Source organism: Corvus cornix, chromosome 7 (genome assembly GCF_000738735.6).
Source record: "Corvus cornix cornix isolate S_Up_H32 chromosome 7, ASM73873v5, whole genome shotgun sequence".
NCBI lineage: Eukaryota > Metazoa > Chordata > Aves > Passeriformes > Corvidae > Corvus > Corvus cornix.
In genome coordinates, this window is record NC_046337.1 from 12538818 (window position 1) to 12562196 (window position 23379).

The following is a 23379-nucleotide window of genomic DNA, read 5'->3' on the forward strand; positions in this document are numbered from 1 at the left end:
TGCCATTCTTATGCCTGCACAGTGCCATTATTTTTAAACACCGAGCAAAGGGATTATGGATTAGCCTTAATCTTGGCAATTCAGGTAAATCTCTCATTTGCATCATATTTTACATACCAGACTCACAGAAACAGCAAAAAATTTGTATTTGACCTTTCTTTGTACTGCAGAGTTCTCTGCAAGGGACATAGACCCTTACATGGAGTTGCTCTCTTATGCTTCAGCACCTTCAATGACACTTCAGACATAAAAGTTTAAAAAAACACAACTATAGATATTGTTTTTTTATATCAACCCAGTGAGTTACAATACAACATGATATGATTTAACCTGACGGCATCTTGACACATCTCTGCATATAAAAATATCTCTATTAAAAGCACAGATAGAAACAACATGGAGGACAGCCACTTGAAAAAAAATAAAATAAATAAAGCCTCAAAGCATTAAGGCCTGGTAAGGGACAAGACTACTTTCATCCTGCCACAGCATGTTTCAATTTAACCACTGCATCTCTCAGCACTTTTGGTTCATATTCTTTTACCACACAGAGACACAAGTTTGGTATACGCCCAGCCTTAGGAAGGGGAAATGGTATTTTGGGTCACCAGTTCCACCCACGGTGTCCACCCACCCCTCCACTCAACAAGGCTTTTGAAGTGCACCAGCCCCAAACAGGAGCCAGCATACATTAGTCTGGGGTCAGGAGGGCTTGGAGATTTTGTCAGCAAGTCCCTCGCCTCCCGCTGCCCACGAGGACACCCTGCCCAGGGCTGCTGGCACATCTGCCCCAACCATGGACACGAGCAGGCATTTCCTCAGCCCTTCTGTCATTGCCTTGAAGGTGGCAAATCTCCAACCACAGCCCAAGTTCTGCAGTTCTTCACTGCTCTGGCTGAGACAACTCTTCTTTGTCCCTGCCTACTTCTCAGCTATGCTAGTCCACCTTCATGAGGCTTCCCAAACCCACATGAACTGCAGATACTCTTACTTTGCTCTATTCTCTTTTACCCCAAACCAGAGAACTGCTCCCCATGTTCTGTGCAGCAGAAAGATTTATTCTTATGCTGCACAAAATCAAGCAGATGCTTCGAGGCAGGATATGCCAGAAAACATAATTTTTCTGCTTTGCTTCGATAGCCTAGCATTTATTTCCATATTCTTGTGGGGTTGGTATGTAAACAACAGAGAGTAACTTGCTGTGCTCAGGAGACCTTAAAATAAGAGTCCTATTTCTCTGTCCTCCTGGATACAGTAAGTCATCCTCCTGAGGTTCAAAGAGTTTCTGGAACTCATAATTTGAAAACCCATGGAATAAAAACAGGGTTGCTGGAGATCTTTACCAACAGAAAAGTAGATTGAAACTGTTCTGTTATTTAATAATTCAAATCCCAGATGCCTAATTAAACAGGCTTGCTACATTGCAAAAAGAATAAGGAATTATATATTCTCTTAGCTAACTTTGCTGATTAACATTAAAGCCTTTTCATGCTCCACAGGCGTTCGGTCCAAGTCAAACTTTTGACGACTTGAAACTTAATACTCCACAAGTAAATCTCATGTAACAAAACCCTTGCTGCTCACAGGACTAGGGTGATGCAGCAGCTTGTCAGCATCTTTGTGCTTCATGGAGCTATTCTGCAGGATGCACAGAGGAAGTGATGCCCAGCAGAGCATTTTAACAGAGCATTCAGTATCTCTTCAGACCTGCCCAAACCTCAGGAAAAGCAAATGGTCTGCACAGTTCCTCATGTCTGACATATTCCCTGTTTGCAGATTAGATCTGAAAGCATCCACAGCCTGTGGAGGAAATAGAAGTCTCTCTCAAAGCACTCTGCCCTTGAGCTACAGAATATTTTCTTAGGGAAGTGCTGCAAGTACTCATTCAAGTCCACCTCATCGCTACAGCTCATCACAACCTTTGGACTTTCTAATTCGGAGCTACAATCCTTCCCCAGCTACCACCAAGGTATCTTCAGGTAGCAATGAAGCACAGAGTGGGCTCAAGCAATACTTGCCTTGTTCTCCAAGGGCAGCTGTGTCAGATGCAGGCAGGTACCTTAACAGCAAGATCATGCACTATTCTGAGAGCTACAATGGTAGTGTTTGACCTTGCACTGTTGCACAAAAACAATTCACAGCAGCTGAGGGTTTTTCCAGAGCACTGGGGCATGTCTCCTCCTGTTCCAAGGTTAGTTAGGGATTCTTGTCCCCACAAAACACCAGCAGCCACCAAACCAGTCTCAGTCTGCAACTGCAGCTCAGCAGCAAGCACTGCTGAGCCAAAGGGATTCCTTCAGTGATCTCCTCCCTCCCAGCTCATCACCCCACAGCACCAGCTCTGTGAATGCCCCTCATGCCTCTTTCTGGGATTGAGTGCTTGGTACTGAATAACCTCTTTCAAAGAGTCCTGCTTTATAGATAGATGTTCCCCACCCAGCAAGTGTTGCACTTAGGCTGGTGACACCAATACTTCCACAGCAAGTATTACACAAGACATCAGCTACATATTTTCTGAAGATCACAATCTCTACTAAACTGCCAGCTGTCTATGCAGACCACTCAAGAGCTATCTGGGTATGCTAAGTACAGATGACAGACCTGATAACAGTGTCTGGATGTGTCCAAGAGATTAAATTCCATCTGCATCCTGTTACTTTTGTCATTTCGTACCCCTTCAGAGTCTGTGTTTCAACAACCAGCTGGTAAAGAGCTTGTACCACAGGATGACAGATTTAAGAAAAAGGTCCTTTAAATGTGTTTTTGGAGTCACCAGGTACTTGAAGACATGCTACAGTGGGTGTTTTAGTAGTTCTTTAAGTGGGAAGGCCAGTTCAAGATAAAAGTGGATGTGATTCTCACTACACTGATGTCCATCAACATTCTTTTAATCTTGGTTGGGTGGGTCTTTGTTCCAGCTATTGCCCATCAGACTCACCATGAGGCTTAGCGCTTCTAGCAATGCAAGGAGCAGATTCCTACTCAAAAGCTTTTCAAACTCTTATATTTGCAAGATGAGCAAGTATTTGTTTCCATAAACCAGAGCATGACTTGCACTGGAAAACAGAACAGGCTGCAATAGTGTACCATTCAAAACTATATCAAAGGAAGCTTAAACACATTAATTTTTATACTGATATGACCAATTCTTAAAAAGAAACCCCAAAACAAATCATAAGAAAACAAAATTAAAAAGTCCAATAAAGCTGGAGATTTCACTTTAATTATTATTTTCTGCACACTTCAAAAACTCCTCCTTTCAATAAGTGGATAAAACAGAGGAACTGCAGAGCCTCTTGCTATTGTCAAATTTGCATTTTTCAGACACATGGCGCTGTCAGGGTTTGTTCACAGAGTCCATCTCCATTGTTGGCTCACCCAGCAGTGAAATCCTAATCCCAGTCCTTCCTATAGCTGTGACAAGAACTGAGACATGCTGGCAAGCAGACACTTGGAAAGCTGAATTCACTGGGACTCTCAATTAGATCGCAATTTCATTAAAGAACTTCTAAATAAAACAAACTCCAACATTTGCACTTCATAATTAAGTGGAAGCCAACTGAATTAGTGTCAAGACATGCCATAAGTGAAAGTATCCGAACGCTGGCATCCCTGTGTCCCTCTGCAGCTCTGAAAGGAAAGCTCCAGCTCCAGCAGCAGACCCTGACATTATGTCTCCTTGGGACTGCAGCTTCTGTGGAGGAGCAGGAGAAGCTGAGACATGCCAGGCTCTCCCTGCTCCCACTCAGGGCGCAGGTACCCATTCCTATGGTGCTGCAGGCATGGCCTGGGAGGCACAGCAACATCCCTGCCCTGGCAGTGACCCAGGAGTGACTTTCCAGTGGCAGAGCAATAACCTCTGGGAGCAAGTCAAGCTCCTGCCCAAGCCCAGGGAAGTCAGCAGCACTGAGTGCTCCTGGGTTTCCCAAGAGGAATATTTCACTGTAACCCACACACAGTACATAACATGGGCCCGGAGCGAGGCACAGCATGACTTACAGCTGACTTCAGCAGGCTTTAGTTTGATCCGTAAATCCTCTAGACACTTCACAGGAATGTTGCTCAACTCCCGCTGCCTTCAGCCTCACAAGAGGTAGACATAAATACTTAGCATTAGCATAGCTCCCCATGACTCATTTTTTCTCCTTTTTAAATATAGCATCCTATAAACGTGGATACATTCTGAGCAATAAAACTCACTTTGTTACTGTTCATCATGCAACCATAACAAAAAATTCCTCCTGCCAGCTTTGGACAGCTTCCTCCACCAAACCCAAAACACTGGTGACCCCTGATCACAAGGCTGAGATGGAGTAGTGGAGGCTCTGCTCCATCAGGGAACCCAGGCAGCACAGGAACACAGCACTGTGGCAGCAGATGTGGAGCTGGGCAGAAAGCTCCATCATCAACCCAGCCACTCATATCAACTTTATTAAGAAGAGCAGAGCTGGCTCTCTGTACAGGAAGAGCAGGGGTTTGCCCAGAGGAACAGTTTCAGTAGCTGAGAAGCAGCCTGTGCCAGCCTTGGGCAAGCCACTCACTGAAAAAGTGGTGGTGGAGGCATCTCTAGCTGGTGGATGCTCCCCATTCTTCATTTTCCCCCAGACATACATCACCTCCCTCCCTCCATTACCAGGCTTGAGCTTTCTTCCTTAGAAAAACCAAACCCACATTGTCTAGCCAAGCAAATGTCACAAGCTGCTTCAGAAGCGCTGAGGAAGAACCAGATGGGAAAAGCATGAACCAGAGCTTGTTGGTTTTCATGGGAATTACCCAGTTTCAGAACCCTCCTGTCTGTCCTGCTGCAGACTTTCTTGTGTGATCAATCCTCCATGCTTTGTTTAGCTTTACTGAATACTTCAGTTCCCTAGCTGTACAAGTGCGATAAATAGCAGGTCCCTATCTCACAGGTATGGTGCAAAATAAATAGATTTTGCATTACAAGTGTTACAGGAATGCTTTAAAAATTGCACAGATATCAAGACTAATCCATCACTGCTCAAAAAGAACCCTAGGACTGATAGCAAATTAAAGTCTTACCTACACAAACATTAGAGTATGCAAGACTGTTTTCTTTGTCTATCTGTTCCTTCTGATAACCATGTTTGCCCCGGTGACTTGAACTGTTCCAGCCACAAGTTGTTTGAATTCAGTGCACCAAATCCTGTCCGGAGAAATATATGCTTTGCTCTGTCTACAACAACAGCTGAGACATCAGTCATCCTCTCAGCTGTCCTAAAGACAAAGCTAAAAATGCATGCTCATATCCATCCTGCTGTCAGGTGACTGAAAAGTACATTTTTACCTCTTGGACCTCTCTAGTAAGATTACCCATGAGAATTTATTTATCACAGTATTTTTCTAATTGTTTCTCCAACATTCTTATTTAATATCTGAAATGAGTGGAGTAGCAGAGCTGCCACTCTCATCCTAGAAACTGGCATTTTAAAGACAAGATAAACAGAAGCCCTTGCTTAAAACTTCCAGCTTAAAAAATAAATTAAAAAAAATAGGAATTTTAATAGCTTAAAAATTTAATAGCTTAAAAAGTTAATTCCTATTTAAAATAATGACTAAGAGTCTGAGGAATCTAACTCCCAAAGTCACACAGGTAGTTTTAAATATGTTACCCTTTCAGAGTAATTATGCCATCACAGTTCCAGTCAAAAGCTGATGAGCGTTACTAATATATGCTGATGAGAGAGCCTGAACATGAAAGACCTTCTTGATTTATTTACACTCCAGTAAATCACAAAGCACACCAAGACTTATTTTCACATATAAGTGTAACAGACCTGACCACAGGGGATATTTAAGGAGGTTAACCCACAGCCCAGGGAGTAGGTTTACTGTAAACTGGCTGCAGACTGATGCAGTTGTACTTGTTTTCACTGGAGATTATGGAAACTTGGAACAGCTGTTTGGACTTCAGTGGACTAGCACCAGTCACTACATAAACCAGTGGTTTGGCCCATTACATGAATCATTACAAGTCACCATTCAGATGCAAAATAGTCCCCAGAAAGTCCTCAGTGACATTCATCTCTAGACCAAGAACTAGGCAGATGCAGTCAACAGCTGGGATGAAGAAAGACTAAACCATTTTTACCACCCTGCATAAAGTTCTCTTTGGACAACATTCTTTCCAGAAGCAGACCTTCTCAAAGAGAAGGCAAGGCAGGGATTATGTTATTTGGGAGAAGGTGAAGGAGTGCCTGGAACTTTTTAATCTGCTCTTTAGTAGAAGAAGAAAGTAAAAGAAAGTAGTTAAAGATTTTAGTCTTGAGCCTATCAGTGTCAAACTTATTCTGAGTCAAACAAAATTTAGCCAAAAATTAATAAATAACTGTACAAGCACTGAGCATTTCTGCTGGTCAGTTCTGGCCAGAAGAGAAGCAGCAGGAAGGGGAATCCCATCCAAGAGTGTCTCAGCTACTTAGATGCCTTCTGAAGTATCTCAGCTATATTTATGGTCCCAACACACCCCACAAAGAAGTAATATCCACTACCCCATTTTAGAAAGAACAAAAGTGGACTCAGTGAGAGGCAGATTCATCAGTACCTGCAAGAGTTGCTGACCTCAGTCTACCCACCTTTGGCCAGTCTGTGAGAGAGAAAGTACTTGGGGGCATGTTTCCCATCCCTTCACCTAGCTCCAACAATTGGGCTGGTCTCTCAGATGAAACCTATCTGCCTGTGAAACACTGAGCACCACTCACTGAAAAAGCAGTGTCTGAAAGAGCAAAATTGCAGGAGAGTCAATAATGAGTACCATAAATACTACCAGTAGAGTAAACTACTTAAAAATACTGTTAACCTCGCCCAACCCTGTCCTGAGCCCTTCCCTCAATCATTATTTCAGGAGACATATTTTTATACAATTATTTCATTATCTAATTGCAAGCTGGCTGCCTGTTCTATCTCTATGCAAGATTTCCATATATATTACTCCTCTGCCGACATTTTCTTACACATACACGTGCATGTATCAGCAACTGCTCCACTACATTCTCAAACAGAGAATAAAAGAGTCATAAATCTCAAAAAAATGAGTATGCCAAAAATTTCAGTATCTGAAGTTACAGCTGTTCATTTCTCCTCTCTGTTCAGAAAGAGCCAGTCATGGCTTACTGCAGATGTTATTGAAGTAGATGGAGTTGCTCTAGATTTACTTAGGATACAAACACTCAGGATGTGACCCACTGGAGTGCTGAAACTTTGTTTCCCCATGGAGAAAAACACACCCAGTGACATTCAAGTAGAACAGGAAGGTTATTCTTCCCTCCCCAATGAGTATTTTCTCTCAAGCACCCCTGTAAGCAACAACAGGAGAAAGAAGCAACAACTCCACCAAGGAGTGGGCTAATGTTCCTCCCATCTGCCAGTCCCACGCTCTTTCTGTTTTCACTTGGACCAAATCCTTCCAACCCCCTCTGCTTTGTACTTCATTAAACTTGGGTGCTTCACACAACAAAAATAGTGAAAGGTCACTTTCAAGGCACATTTCCATATCTTTTAGCACCACATCTCTTCCTCAGCCCTACCTTGGAAGCCTGAAAATTAATTCCTTATTTTTCATAGCAAATCTGTCCCCTGAACCCTGATCTACTTATTTATGACAGTAAAAGCCTATGCAAACACCACCACCATGCAAAAACACTCCCCTCTTCATTCCTGTGGATTCATGTTAATATTCTCCACCTCTAGAGCCCGAAGTACTCCCTGCATTGAGAGCTGCACATTCCCATGCTGAGGCACAATCCCTCCTAACTCCACCTGTGCAGGTAAGAGAAGTAAAGGGATGAGCAGTCATGGAGAAGTTACAATGCTGAGGCAAAAGCAGCTCCACAAAGTGTAGGGGCACTGCTCCGCACTAGAGGCCCTGCATGGCTCCAAAAGCTGAGCAAGTCTGAAGGAAGGAGCCACCAGAAGTGACAGCATGGCTGAAGCAGTGACAAACAAATAAATCAGGCAAAACCAAATTATTAAGAGTGGTCAAGCTGAAGTCTGGAGCCTAAAACTTTTACAGGGCACACTGATTCATCCTAAAGACCTGACTCACCTGGAGCCAGCAGGTCAGTAGGATTGCCAGACTTGGCAGCTGTGGGTAGAGGTTCTTGGCTTGAGCCCAACCACAAAAAATAATTCACACCAAAGGAAAGATGACAAAACTGAAAGGGCAGAAACGAATGAAGCTGAACAGTTTTCCTCAAGGAGCCCTCCACATTTAAGAGAGGGAAGTAGAGTTTCTGCCCCAATATTGTCAGCCCTGAAACACCACTAGGAGCACATGGTGCAGCTAATGGGCCGTGGAGGTCTTGGGTACAGAATGCTACAGTTAAAGAAGAGTCCTAAGAAATCACAGCACAATGTCAACAATAATGAAGCATCACATCCATTTTTCCTATATGCACCTGCCTTACACTGCCTTTGCCAATGACAACACCACCTCATGTACAGGACTCCTCCTCCTTCCAGTCCCCAAATGCCATGTCTCCACCAGTGCCAAAAAACATGTGTGGGGAGAAGGAAGAAAATCCTCTCTAACCACATTCTGATACAATGTTATTCCTCCTTAGTGTTAGCCTCAGTCCCAGTTTAAGATAAAACCATCCAGCGCAACACATACCAAAACTCCCCCCACGAAGAAGGCAAGTTTAGTTTCTGCAATTCTTAGTTCCTCTGCAAAAAAAATTTGAGCTTGTGAAAATACCCACCAAAAACTTCAATAAATACAGCTGCTTCTCACATCATTTCTGAAAAGAGGTGCTGGGCCAGCACTGGCCCTAGTGCAGCTGCTCTAGTTCAGGAGTGATGCTGGTGGGGTGTTTGGCCCTCTGCAGTCTGGGCTATCCACTATCATATTGGATATCTCCTGGAACAGAGGAGCAAAATCAAAGAAAGACAAATTGATGCAGAACTATAATATGAAGCTATTCATACCTATTTTCTAGATACACTATTATTTTTAAGGAGATGCTGTCAGCTTTGTATTTTCAGACTCAAGTATCTAGAAGGAAAGCCTACCTCTCTTAGGCAGTCCAAAGCTCTACTACAGAGAGGTGTTTTTCTTTAAAGCTACTACTTCATAATTTCCTTGCCACACCCCTTGTTCTTTTTCTTATCTTTTTCCTAACCTTTCTTAAATTAATAGACCCTGTTCTTGCAAATCTGTTTTTACAGATTCAAAGCAAGAGACAAGTACCTTTCATAAAGAAAAATGACAGTTTTAGGCCTTTGAAATGCATCTCTCTTGTGCAGAAAGAGCCTGAGCTAACCAGATCATTTCAGAGTGAAAATTCAGAAAGCACATCTATAGCTGGTACGACTATAAAGTTGATTCGCTTTTCTTAATATCAACTCTTGTATGAACAACAGTTTCCAGGTAAGATGTACATAAACATTTCCAGCCAATAGCATCCCTTTAAGCCTGCCAGCAAAATCCAGGCTTAGATGATTTAGGCTACCTGAGGAGTTGGTGGTTTAGATTTTTGTATTTCCTTGACATTACTCAAGAACAGTGCCAGCTGACAGTGCTGAAGGGCTACAGCCCCCTGTGCTGGGAAAAAGCCTCACACTGGGGTCAGGACTCCCCTGAGCGCTTTGCTCTTCTAAGAAAAGCCCTATCTCCAGTCCAGCCTGCGGGTGGGAAGTCCCAATTTGTTTCACGACGTGATCAGCTCGACAGGGAGGGTCACTGGAGCAGAGGAGTGAAGGATGCTTGCGACTGATCCACCCGAAGTCTAACACTTAACTTGCTCCTCAGCTTACAGTCAGCGTGGCTTTATCTTAGTTTCTCCATCTAGGAAGCAGGGCTTTATATGCTGTTTCTAGGGCTCTTGAGCCATTGATTAAAAAAAACAAGCAAACAGAAAACCTACAAGTTTTCTTTCTAATACCCAGCAATCCCAATCACAAGATCTGAGAAATCATTGTCCTATCTGCGGTTCAGTTTGTTTTCTTGAAGCAGAGAGTAAAAAAGCAAAGTAAAAGTAAAGTAAAGCCAGAAAAAAACCTCCCAGACCCGTACCTCCTCCTCTCCCTGTTTCTTCGTAATTGAAGATAGCATCACTATCCTTATAAAAGTTATGGAAGCTTATACAAAGTACTCAGTGATCCAAGAGCAATTTTAATGCAAGATAAGAAACCTCGCCATACCCAGATCACATCAGAACACACCCGCGGTAGGAAAGTAAAACATTATCGTGGCTCTGAATCTGTGGCGGGGGTGTGTAACCCCTGACACCAGAAAAATCCAACAAGCCCTCAACTTACAAAGATCTTCCATTACAACGCGTAACTCAGAGCGACCCCTCTCCTCAGCGCACACCCAGGAGAAGACACGGACCGCACGCCGTTCCGACCATTGCGGCATACATTCCCTTTTCCCGGCGCTCAGCGGGGCAGGGACCCCGCGACCCCCGCAGCCCACCCGCCGCACGGAGCCCCCGTACCGTCCGTCCCGCGCCCGGCGCCCGGCGCTGCTGCGAGCGGCGGCTCCGCGGCGACAGCCCTTTCTTCCCAACACCGAGCTGCGGCCAGGGAAAGCGGCGGTGCCCGGGGTGCGCTGCTCCCGACGGGGGGGCTCATGCCAGCGTGGGGCGCCGCATTTCAGCAGGAATCGCTGTGGGGAGAAGGAAGAAGCAGAGGGTGAAGCTCCGCCGCCGTTACCGCCGGGTGTCACGGCAGTCCCGCCCCTCTCGCAGGCTTATCACGCGTGGAGCGCCGAAAGTGCGCGGCGCTGTCCCGCGCCCCGCGGGGGACGGGCAGAGCAAACCTAGGTTATTGTTTGTTTGGCCGTACCCCCCCCGCCCCGCTCACAGAACGGAGCGGCACCGCTCCGAGCCCGCTCCCCGCCCGCTCACCCGGGCTGCGGGGCCGCGCCCTCAGCGCCCGCCCAGAGGCGCCCGCGGCCGGGCAGCGCCGGCGGCCCCCGCACGCTCTCGCCCCGGCGGCCGCGGCAGCGCAGCCCGCGCCCGGCCATCCCTTATATCGCCGCGGCGGCTGCTATAAATAGCCCGGCCCCGCCGCCGGGGGCCGGGCCGGGCGCCGCCGGAGGGGGATTCGCGGCGGTGCGGGGACCCGCCGTCACCTGCGGCCCGGCCGCGTGTGGCACTTGGGACGCGCGTGGGTGCCGCTGTCCGGCGGGCGCGGCGGCGGCGCGGCTCCCGGGGGTCCGGGCCCGCCGACCCCCGGCGCGGCAATGGGCCCGTCCGCCGCCGCCGCGCGTTAAGGTGGAGCGGGGCGGCAGCGGCGGCACCTTAAACCGCTCGGGCCGGCTCTCCCCGCCCGGCACCCCGGGCCCCACGGGGCTGTGGCTGAAGGGGAGCGGACCGACCCTCCGGGCCGCGGGGTTTGTGCAGCCGCCAGCAAACGAGGAGGAGGAGGAGAGTAAGCAGCAGTTTTTTTGTCTGATGTACGGGGCAGCAGCCGGAGGGCACAGACTGGTACAAGCGCCGTTCAGGCCACATGAACACGGCACACACCGAGCCTTGGGAACCGGCTACTGTGCATACACAACTCCCCTTCTCCCCCTCCCCCATATATATACATATTCATACTTAATACGAAGAAGCCTCATCGACTTTTATCCCAATAACAGAATTCATGTTTAATACCAGAGCTAATCCTATATAGCACTTGGGGAACACATCGGCAGTGTTACTTTTCTTACCTCTCATTTGTGCCCTTGGCTGACAATGGGAGACAGAACTAAAGCAGTGCTTCCCATGTCACCCACAGGCTCCTTTGCCACATTACACCTTGCACCTAACACCAGCAAAAGCTCTGCTCCCGCACCTACACACACTTACTGACACATGCTTCCCTCACAAAGGATGCTGGCAATGGCTGTGTGAGAGTAATCCATGGCAGGAAGCATGTGTCCTACCACAGGAGCACCTTGGCCACAGCCCTGCAGGGTGCTCAGTGCTGACCGCCCAGAGCATCTCAGGGGGGCTACATTTAGGCACCTGCTGATTTACCTTGCTGTGTCAGGGCTTACCTCCCTGGTGGTGTGCAAAGCAGAGGTACAGGAGCTCAAAATGGTTCTTAAACCCAAGTGAACAGTCCCAGCTCTCCTCCTGTGCCGAATTAGCATTACGTACACTCCAGTAGTCCCCAGAAAGATCTACCCAAGGAATCTGGCACAGCACTGTGGCGTGCACAGAACAAGACAGACTCCGTGCTCTCTTTTCCACACGTGTAAGAGGCAGAGAGAAGCGTAGTGCCATTTTACATACAAGATACATGAGTATCTGCCTCAAAATCTGCATCGGTCCAGCAGCATGGAGGAGGCGAGAGGGACCAAACCAGGAGGATCCCCACTGGCTTTCCCAACCAAACTGTGGGACAGATGTGTTTTGTTCACATGAATCAACAGCTGGTTTTGTAAGACATGCATGTCAACAGGAGTCACATGTTTGCACCTGAATTTGGTGTGAAACTGAGCTTCCCTGCTGGTTACAAATTTTCCTTCTGAAACAGTCTCCTCATATTCCCAGGGCAGACTGCTGTGCAGTGATGGAGGTGACCGGTTACGAGGAATCAGGTTTTTGCTATCAGCACATCTTGCCACCAGTGAGGGCAGAATTGGCAAAGCTGCACACAGGAGGTCATTTACACACCCTCAGAGGTTTGGAAATATTGTCAGTAAGTGCTGGGGACACAGCAGTCCTAGGACTGATAGGCCAAAGATTTCAGGTTTAGATCTTTAAATCTGAGCACCCCACTTTGTATTTGGGTATCTTGAACAGATCACCCTTCAGAGCTGCACGTTTCTGCTTCTGTGGAGATAGGTGCATTTTGCCAACCAAGCCAAATATTCAGACACCTAAACCCAAAAATCTGTGATGCAATTCATACCAAAGTCAGTAGCATTTGAGAGGAAAAGCCTGTGGCCTGGCTCCTGTATGTCAGGTATCTGGGCTATTGCTCAGTTCTCAGTAGCCTTCCAACCCATAAGAAATACTAAAATTATGGATGGAGGAAAGCCAAAAATTCCTCTTTCAATTCCAGCCAGTATCTGGAGCAGCATTAAATTTCTTGTAGTACGTATTAGTTAACAACATTGCTAAAGGGGAATTGCTGCTGTGGTTGAGCCCTTATACAATACAACTCCTATTTAAGTGCATTTTTGTATCCTGCTGACTCACCCCAAGGAGCCCTCAAAGAAAACATCACGTTCAGTTTGACAGCAGAGGCAGTGGCATGAAGAGCCTCCCCTTTACCAGCCCTCCCTGGGGGGATGTGAGTGCAGGATGGGCGACACTTAAAACCTTGGAACGAAATACAAAGCTAAAAGAGAAGAGTGCTTTAAAATTTCAGCCAACATTTCCCCCACACAGATTTAAGCACATGACATTTCCAGTCTGTTTCAGCTTCAGTGAATAGATTAAAGTGGCTGTACAGCCTCTGAATTCCTCAAGGCAGATTATACTTCAGGTAAGTTCTCACTAAATCAGAGGATGCATTATATATGTATAATACTTCCCTATTAGGTCTAGATAAATGGGGCTGTTTATTATCCCATATTAAAGCTGAATGGGCTAGTGCAGCATGAGCCTCTTGGCTTGTTTTGTTGGCACTTCCCTTGCCCAAGCTCTGCAGCAGGAGGTTGCAAACACGAGGGTTTGCACAGCACCACAGCAAGGCAGGGACTGTTTGCACAAAAAAAGGAGAAATGTTTTCCCTGCAGGAACAGTGCAATGGGTAAGATTTTTGTCCATACAAGTTCCTGCTGGTGCCACATAGCCAGGGATAAGAGGTCACTTTGGGGAAGTCAGAGGATGGAGATGGGGTTTGAGGGGATGCAATGGCCCTCCCAAGAACTAACCCGAGGTGCTCCTGGCATCACTGTCTGGAGGACAGGCAGGTCGTGCTGGAGCAGGGAGCTGTACCTGCCTGCACCCTGCAGAGATAAATGCACCATCCTGCACCAGATCAGACCTTGTTAGAGCAGAAGTCCTGCGGGCTTGACCCTTGGTGTTGAATTTGGAGAAGAGCACAAGGAGACCACAGCCTGAACCCTGTCTGATGACTCAGTCTCAAATGAGCTGCAAATAAAAAAGTTGAGGTTTTCCTACACTGCCAGTTGACTCCAAATCTGCATGAAACCAATGCAGTAGCTTTGCTGCCTCTGTAAGTCCAGTTGGTCAGAGATAGCAGATCACTTCTTCGGGCTGTGGATGAGCAATATTGCTGTTTTTCTATGGGCTAGGAACAATGAAGGTATAACACAGCTTAAACACCTGAGATTGATTTCACCAAATTTCTCTGGTGCTTGGCACAGACCACTGTGAAGCTACTTAGCAGTAGAGGACATCTAGTGATATTCACATGCAACTACATAAAAGTGATGAAAGTTCACATGTGACTGCCTCAGAGTCAGTGAGGCTGGAGATGGGACATGGTGTGGATGTGACAGCTGTGGGAGGCCTGGGACAGGCTGACCATGAGCACCCTCTATAAACGGGTCATGAAGAAAAAACCTCCTGAGAGACTTAGGGAACATACAGTGAGGGCACAGGTAGGAAGCTCAGGGGAACTGGTGGCGCTGCACCTTTTAAGGAGACATTACAGCAAAGTGCAGATCTTTTATTTCTATAGCAAAGACCATGTAATCGGGGATACAGAGATTAAAATCAGTCGTTTTCTTTCAGGAGTCTTTGCTCTTATCTCAATTTCTCTTTCATGTGACTCATCTTGAGCACATGATGCAAACATCAGCCTCAAGATCAAGATTTTTTTTCTCTAGTACAAGAGATCAGCCCTTTCTCCATGCCCTTTTACAGCCTACTGCTCTTTGTTCTAGGAAGGATACAAAGAATACTTCCCTCCAGGTTATTTATAACAGGGGATTCTCTAGAAATATTTTTCCAGACATATTCCAGGCCTAGGATGAGGAATTTGGCTGTGAAACAAAGAGACTGCTAATTTGGTTTCTAAAAAGGCAAGGATTGGCAGAGCTTTGAAAAAGAACATGCTTCCCTGAGGAAATAGAGTCATTTTATCTGACACATCCTTTGAATGGAATTATTCCCATTAAGATCACTGTTAATTTAGGAGTAAGGGCTTCACATTTGAGGTCTCACCATCTTGCCCTTATTTCCATGTCAGAAGCACTCAGTTTACAAGTGTTGAGGAAAGGTGGGACTTTCATTACTCCTAATAGAACCCAAGGAAAGTAAGTTTCTGCTGGCCAGATCAGATCCTTGGAAATAGCTGTGCAAAGATACAGTACCTACTCAAAATGCAAAGGGTGATGTTGAAAGGCCTCAGTGACACGGGCGAAAGGATAGAGGAAAAGGCTGCATTAGCAACTGCAACAACTGTTGATTCTTGTGCCCTTCATGCATTTATGTTATTTATCAATGGACTATATTTAGCAATCATAAGACCAGAGCATGGAGCAGCCCCAGGTCTTTGCTGTGCTCTCCAGAGGGCAGCTGGTGGCTAGCAGAGACTGGCACAGCTCTGAGAGATCCACAGTAGCTGCTCATACAAGGCAGGAGTAATTTCTGCAGCACACTGAGTCATTGTAGGAAGGAGACTGAATCTTACCCAATTTCCGAAAGCAGAAGGGCTCTAAGCTCTCTTGTGGTGAAACAGAAGCTGGCAGAGCACATGTTGTTATGTGGCAGGCAGGGAGGCCACTTGAGACACATTCAGGAGGTCTTCATGTGAGAAGCAGTGAAGGACACTTCAGAGGCTGAAAGCTGCTGGTGTTGAGCAGTGAAGGCACAGTGCAGCTGCTTCAGTACTGGAGAGCCACAAATTAATGTATGATGTGAGTTTCAAGGCAGAGGAGATGAGGAAATCAATGACCCAGACAGAAGGGGAGATAGTGCCAGATGAAGCCCGATGACGACATTTCCAGGCAATTTGTTCACACTGCTGGGTGAGCTGCTTGAGGAGAGATGGAACAGATTAGAGATGACTGCATATACTTTGCCCAAGAGCAAGACTGTGAGACACAGTTGCAAGAGCCTTGGTGGCTATGCTGCTTCCATGCAGAAATATTAATAGCTGCTTCTCTTAACTATCAGAGCATTAGCTCCAGCGATTTTACCATTTGTGCATGTAAAAAAGCAATTACTTTTCCTCTTAGGGATTTCATCCAAGGAATGTACAATGTTAGTCAATTATGTGTTCACTCACAAATATAGTTTGGTGAAAAAGGCAGGCTCTCAGGGGAATTTGAACCTGACAGGACGCAAGTCAATCAGAACTCTAGCAAAATTTAGCTATGAAAATAATATTCTAAGGAATGTAGTAAATTCCATTTTACTGGGAAAAAAGTGACAAGGGTGTCTTATGTTGCACTGGCAGTTTCAGGGCAATAACCTGCAGAAATGTGACCTTGAACAGGAAGAAAAACTAGCTAATCTGTCTAATGAATATATTTGGTTATTGCTCAGGTTTCTGGCTGGACGTTCACCACACATCAGGAGCTCAGGCAACAGAGTTAAGTGCAGGGAAAAGACAAGTGGCCTGTAGACTGGCTGTGTGCTGCAAGGCATAAAGACAGGACACATCAAGTGGAAAGTGAGGTAACTTTTAGCATTGTTTCCATTTTGATGGTCTCAGCTCCACACAGAAGTGAGCTTATCTTCTGGGACTGCTTGAGCTTGGGTCAGGTCAGTTCATCACCACATCTGAAATGCAGCAGTATGGTGCTCTGGAACATGCTGTGTCTTAGCCTGTGACTCCAAATACAAAGCAGGGAACACACCCTGAGAGATACTATACTGGGAGAGCTGTAGCAGCTGCAGTTGGTGGTGGCTCTGTCCTGCTATTCTCTGGAACCTCCCTACAAGTTATTTATTTTTTCCTAAGCTCATTTCAGTCATCTTATCCAGTGATCTTACGCATCTTTTGGGCTGCTTCCATATGGTTAGAACAGATGATCCTGCAAGAGAAGAGACAATACAGGCTTAGCATGGAGACTAAGAAACACAGGCCCAGGATTTCCCACATCTCTGCCCTTGCACCTGGAGCTTATTTCTGCTGGTGCTGCAGACAGACCATAACTGTATGCACAAGTGCTATGTGTGGGTGACTCTCTGCCCACGTGCTCTGGAATTGGCAGGGCTAATCTGCCCTGCCAGTTACTGAGGGCAATACCTTAATAAAGCAGTTGAGCTTGTAGTGGCTGTCAAACCTACACTGGGACAGGGAATCTGCTCTTTACTTGTCCCTGTTCACTTGTATACAGAGCAGAATGCTATAAACAGAGCTATAAATACTCCTGTGCCCACTGAATGCTTGAGGTCAGAGCAGATCAGCATAGCAATTCCTTCTGGCTTTGAAAATAAGCTATGAATCAATGCATTCATTGCAGGCTGAGTATCCCTGGAATGAGGCCGATAGTGCTGCTCCAAAACATTGGCATTCTGGGCAAGAGCACTGTACAGAACGAGATACATGATAGTGAACAACACAAAGGGCACAAAGCAGCCAGGTCCCTAAAACCTACATTTGGCAAGAAGTAATTCATCAGGACACCTGGATGCCAAACCTGGAAATATCTGGTGGCTCAAGGAAATATTTATAGCCCTCTGAATGGCAGTGATGTTTATTTATAAATGATTTGTTTATAACCCTCTGAATGGCAGTCAGGTTACATTTTGGATCTCGCAGCTACGTCTCAGCCTCCATGCTCTCCATGTGAAACTCACTTTATCGGCTTGTAGTTGAGGAAGCAGGACAGGTGAGAAGATGGGAATTGACCTGGAGGTGGAAAGCCAAACCTCAGCTCTAGGCAGGACAGCCCATCTGTTACCACCCTGCAGGCCCAGAGAACACAGTCAGGAAGGCAGGCAGGACACATGCTACTCAATATTGCCAAGAGCAAAACCTAATGCTCTTCAAATTCCTTTGTTATAAACATATATTATAGTATTGGCTTCTCGCAAAGTATGAAGGTAGATATTATATAATGTTAGAAATGCTTTTTGCTGTGTGGATGTAGTTTTCTCTCATTTTAGCAAGAATGTTAGCAAGTGTGAGCAAGTAAGATAACCTCCAAGCAAGCAGAGGATGAGGCCTGAGAAGCTGCTAATCACCACTTTGTCCAGAGAACAAAAGGGCCCAAAGGCTGCTCTGCCCGGAGAACGGGCGGCCAGGAGGGTCCGAGAGCCGCTATCACCGCTCTGCCCGGGGGGCAAAGAGGCCCAAAGCTGCTATCAGCCCTGACTGTCTGAGGAATTAAGAGATCCACCCTACCATCGACTCTCACCTAGCGGGCCCAACCCCAAGAATCAAAAGAAATAAAACCACAAGGCAGAAGACTACGCATGCTCTAAAAAGGCAGCACCAAGGAGTGGCCATGCAGAACAGCTCCAGGAAAAGTTTTAATATGAATAGAGAACAGACAGTAAAAATGGTATAAAAAGGACTCACCTCGAGCATCAGGCGTGCTCTTGGCAGAGTGCCAAGGCACCCGGCCATTATCCCTTTGCTTTATTTTATGTGTCTCTTATTGTCTTTATATTAAACTCTTTAAATTCTAACAGGAGAGTGAACCTCGTTTTTCACACCTTCAAGGCCAAACTCCCTACATGGGGAAAAGGTTTTAGATCCAGAACCCAGCTTTAGATTAATCCAGCTCGAGCCAAGCATGTGAATGAAGGTCCAGCCTCGCTACGTCCTTTATGGGAAATCCTTGTAGTTACAGCTAGAAGGGATGCACCCTCTGAATCCACCTTGGGTGTCTTCTGCAGAGACACAGTTCTCTGATTTCTGAAAGACAGTTTTATGTGAAAGGAACAACCATCTCCGGTAAATTCATGATGCTACTGGCCCAAAGACTACAGTAGCTGTGGAAGCTGGTGAGGGGTCTGGAGCACAAGTCCTATTAAAAGCATTTGAGGGAGCTGGGGGTGTTTCACCTGGAAAAACAGAGGCTTGGGGGGAACCTTTTTGCTCTCTACCACTCCCTGAAAGGAGGGTGTAGCCAGGTGCGGGTCAGTCTCCTTTTCCAGATAGCCAGGGACAGGGCAAGACAAAATGCCCTCATGTTGAACCAGGGAAGGTTAAGATTGGATGTTTGTTGGAAAAAAATTATTCACTGTTAGGGTGGTCAGGCCTTGGAACTGGCTGCCCATGAAGTGGTTGAATCAACATCCTTGGAGGTATTTAAAAGATATGTAGATGTGGCACTTAGGAACATGGTTTAGTGGTCGCCTTGGCAATGCTGGGTTAATGGCTGGACTTGAGGATCTTAGAGATCTTTTCCAATGTAAACGCTTCTATGATTTTTGTAGAAAAACATTTCAGAGAGATTCTCCCTTGAATCCTCTTTCTGATTAATATTGTTCTTCTCCCCCTCCTTGCCAACTTAACAAACACTTCTGTGTCTAAATAGCATTTTTGGTCCATTGCCTGTTGCAATCAAAAGAACCTTCTTATTGACTTCTGGGACAGTCAGGCCCAGCTATTAGTGAAATATAAAAGCATTCGAACCCCACACTACTGGGACTGTGTGTGTAAATGGCATTACTTGCCTCCTCCTGGGGTTGCTCATGAGATCAGGACACAAAGCCTGTCTTTTGGGAGCCGTCTTTCCTTCAGAAGCCTGCTTGCCTTTCTATCTCATAAAGACAGTGAGAAATCCTTAAGGGTTTTCTAACTCCCATTCCTCAGCAGAGAGCCCCAGCAGGCAAAGGCTTTGTCAGGCAGCATATTAATGAAACAGAAAACATGACCTGAATTTTTATAGCTTGTACTTAGCAGGTCATTTACTTGTCATGAAAAGGGACACTTTGCATTGGTTGCCAATAATAGCTTCAGAAAAGCGAGCACTTAGCTCTCATGTTTAATTCCTATGAGGATGAAGGGTGAGAGGAGGAGCCCCCAAGCTGCTCCCTTACCCCCACCCCATGCTGGGATATTCAAATTATGCTGAGCACTCTTCTAAAATTTACTTGCAGGAACAGGGGTCTTATGTGACCCTGGTAGTGAAGCCCACACACAGGGCCGAGCTGTGTCCCAGATCTCATCCCGGAAGGGTTTCTTATCCTCGCATCCCACGCAGCAGCAGCCCAGCTGAGCAGCTCTTTGCAGAACCGAGCTTGCCAATTTCCTGTCAGCCCAGCACTGTTCTGCCTGGTCAAGTTATCTCTCCCAGTCAGGGTGGGGTCACTAGACCCAGGCAAAAATTTTGATGCAAAAGTGGGGTAATTTTCACTATCTGTGGGGTGATTTTCACAAGCTGGAGGGTCAGGCTTTCCTCATTATGCAAGGAGAACAGTGAGGCATGCAAATTCCTTCAGAGATAAGGAAGATGTTCTTAAATGGGCTCTGAATCCAAACTAGCATATATATCAGCTACAAGATACATTAACTGAGCACAAGAGTAGTCTAGACCTGTGCAAAACTTGAATCATTAGCTGAAGTGCTGATAAGTGCCTTAAGTTTCCATGGAAGGGACAAAAAGGCCTATTTCTCTCCTCACCCCTCTCAGGTAACAAGTGGCAGGACAGAGGAAATGCAACAGGGAGAGCTTAGATTGGATATTAGGAAAAATTTCTTCATTGGAAGGATTGTTAAGCATTGGAACAGGCTGTCCAAGGAAGTGGCTAAATCACCATCCCTGGAGGTATGTAAAAGATGTGTAGATGTGGCACTTGGGGACATGGTTTAATCGTGGCCTTGGTAGTGCTGGGTTAATGGTCTGACTCAATGATCTTAAAGCTCTTTTTCAACACAATTCTATGATGACATAAGCTTCAAATAATAAAAAGGGTTGGTGTGGACCTCCTCACAGGACCTCTGAGCACCTTTAGTCAGCAATGTCCAAGAGCAGACATTTTCTCAGTGATTTCACATACTGCATTTTGAGCTGTGCAATATCCTTTCATGAAGAAACCTTAAATCTGAGGCCAAAAATCTTTGTGAGTTCCACTCTTTAAATGGGAAAAACTTCAGAGTTCCATAGAAAGCTCTAGGGGCTAGGTAATATTTGTGGCTTTGCTCTCTACCCAGTATCTCAGTGTTTTGTCTCGGCCTTGCACTGCTTTTTGCCCCTGTTGCCATAAGCTTCTTCAGCACCTCCTTGATGTCTTCAGTTAGCTGAGTCCCTTCCAAGGAAGAAAACTAAAGACTGATGAAGAAAAAGAACCCAACATTATAATATTGTTTCCAGCTCTCTAATGATTCCCTGTGTGTATATCCAATAGCTTCTCCCCATCCTCAGACCCTTTCTCACTAGAGTGTGAACATTTGTGTGTCCTGCAACAGGATAGGACTCGTGGGCAGGGTCACAGACTCCTGGAAAGGCTTGTTGGGAGGGTCTTGTGGAGGTCTGCAGTCCAGCCTCCTGCTCAGACTGGAATTTACTGCCAACACTAGACCAGCCAGCTGTGGTTTTGAGCCTGCACACAACTACAGTGTGTTAATTGCTGACTCCTGCAGTCTTGCTATGTGAGCTGTGTGACTGTTGGTCAATGGCAACAGAATTGGGTCATGATCTTATTCAGTTCATTCCTTCTGTTCCTACTTCTAAGTCTTGCTGTCATCTATACTATTAATGAACTAAGATCACATACCCACTTTCCTGGAGGGCATTGAAGCTAAAGGTGGGTGGTTTCATGCCCCAATCAATTAGTAGCACTAATCACTAATTAGTGGTTCATCACTGATTGTTGAATAGCCCTTCGCTCTGAAAGAGCCAAGTGTCAGGAAACCATCCTTGCCAAGAGGTGGACCCTGTCCTCAAGAGCTGAAGCAGACCAAGCATTGGTGAGGACACATGGCTCTGTGAGGTAGGAGCCAGGAGTGCTGACACTGCTCTAGTTGCTGTAGCTCCACACACTTCATCACACACATTTATGTGTCCGAGGAACAAATACACAAATCTATTAGGTTGGTCTGATTGATTCCTTTCGCACATGAGCCATCAAACTGCCAAATGTGCTCCTGTCTCTAAGAACCTGGTGTCCAACTCTGTTCACCAGGCAGAATCACTGAATTACTGAAAGCACTCAGTACAGGAGATTTAATAAGAACATGAAAAAGCAACTGAGAAACAGAGATCATGACCCTGCTTCTGCTAAGCCAGCTTAATTTTAAGATAAAAATCTCTAAAGAAAAATTTGAAGGGACTTGTAAACAAGGCTAGCATGGCTCATCAGATTAATTACAGGACAGAGTGCATTTCTGATATTGATCTGGGTCTGGAAAGGATTTAATAAGATTAGTTAGGAGTTACTAGCATAAGATGGAGATATTCATCTGGTTCATAGCTTTGCTGAAGTCAGGGTACTTAGACTAGGCACAAATGCAGATCTTTGAAATCCCCAAGCAGAAACTATCATGTGCTTTACAAACATCAGTAAATCAAGCCTCACTGGGAAATGGGAAAACAGGCTCTTTGCCTCACTGTTTTACAGGTAGTTGATGGAAAACCTTCAAGCAAAGCAAATTTGAGGAGACAACCTTGCAACTCAGTGAATGTGGCAGGCATTAGATCAGGTCACAAACAAACTGAAACTCCTTACTCAAAAAAGGACTGTCTTGAAATGGAAAGTCACTAAAATTGCCATCATGGTCGGTACAAGTTTGCTCTCTTTCAGTGCTTCCTGAAGGGGAGTTGAGTTTGGAACAGCTTCAAAGGCAGAGTAATGATTTCAGCCTGAAGAGTCACTGCTTGCCCAGCACCCATGCCCCACATGCAGACCTTATGGGGATGCTGCTGGGATTGTGCTACTCTTCAGACTTCTGGTTGCTGCCAAGTTTTAATAAAAGCAAACTATTTATTTTCAGAAGGAAATTAATGATATGTTGCCTGAGTGAGGAAGGACTAAGCCCTTCACCACCCCTGCCACTCCCTCACTCACCGGGACTGGGTGGTGTTTGTGGAATGCCAGATATTTCCATAGCTATCTCTGCAAGAAGCAAAGCTGATCTCAGGCTTTCAGTGGAAGTCTCCTAATGAAGACCTCTAATGCTCTAAGAAACTCTGCTTGAATAGTTGGATGGACACATGCAAAGCTGCTTGCAGTGTTAAGGTTCCACCTCACCCTCAGTGTATTGCCACTCCAAAGTCCGTTTGGATAAAGGATGCTGTTGCTTGCATAGGTCTTCATCCAAGGACATAATCTTTTGAATTCTGCAACGGTCCAGGTTCCAAAGGAATAATCTAAACAGTTTGAATACATGGGGGCGGTTTGCACTGACAAGAGGTTAATGTGATCTATAGAGGTGGTTCATCAGGCTGCAGTAATTCTGATTGCCTGCTAATTTCATCCTTGGCTTCTTCTCTGTTAAAAATATGTCACCAAAATTTCCAGTATTCCTTATCAATCACATACCTTTAGAAAATAGAAACTGCCAGTTCATTTCAAAACCAGCTGTCAAGTAATGTCAGATCTTGCTCAG

At 45.7% G+C, this 23379-nt stretch overlaps 1 protein-coding gene across 7 annotated transcripts in view; it reads right to left on the reverse strand.

Annotated features, from left to right (window-relative positions):
• MRAS (muscle RAS oncogene homolog) overlaps positions 1-11107 on the reverse strand; it is a 38377-nt gene extending 27270 nt beyond the window's left edge. For 3 of the 7 annotated variants that reach the window (XM_039555286.1, XM_039555285.1, XM_039555291.1), the window contains exons 1-2: positions 10866-10932; positions 10455-10624 (exon numbers count right to left, since the gene is read on the reverse strand). The gene's annotated coding sequence lies outside the window, so the exon portion shown is untranslated. Of the gene's footprint in view, positions 1-8717; positions 8876-10454; positions 10768-10865; positions 10933-11092 lie in introns of those variants that run through there. The other 4 variants (XM_039555290.1, XM_039555289.1, XM_039555288.1 and 1 more) reach the window with 3 other exon arrangements.
• Between the last annotated feature and the right edge of the window lie 12272 nt (positions 11108-23379).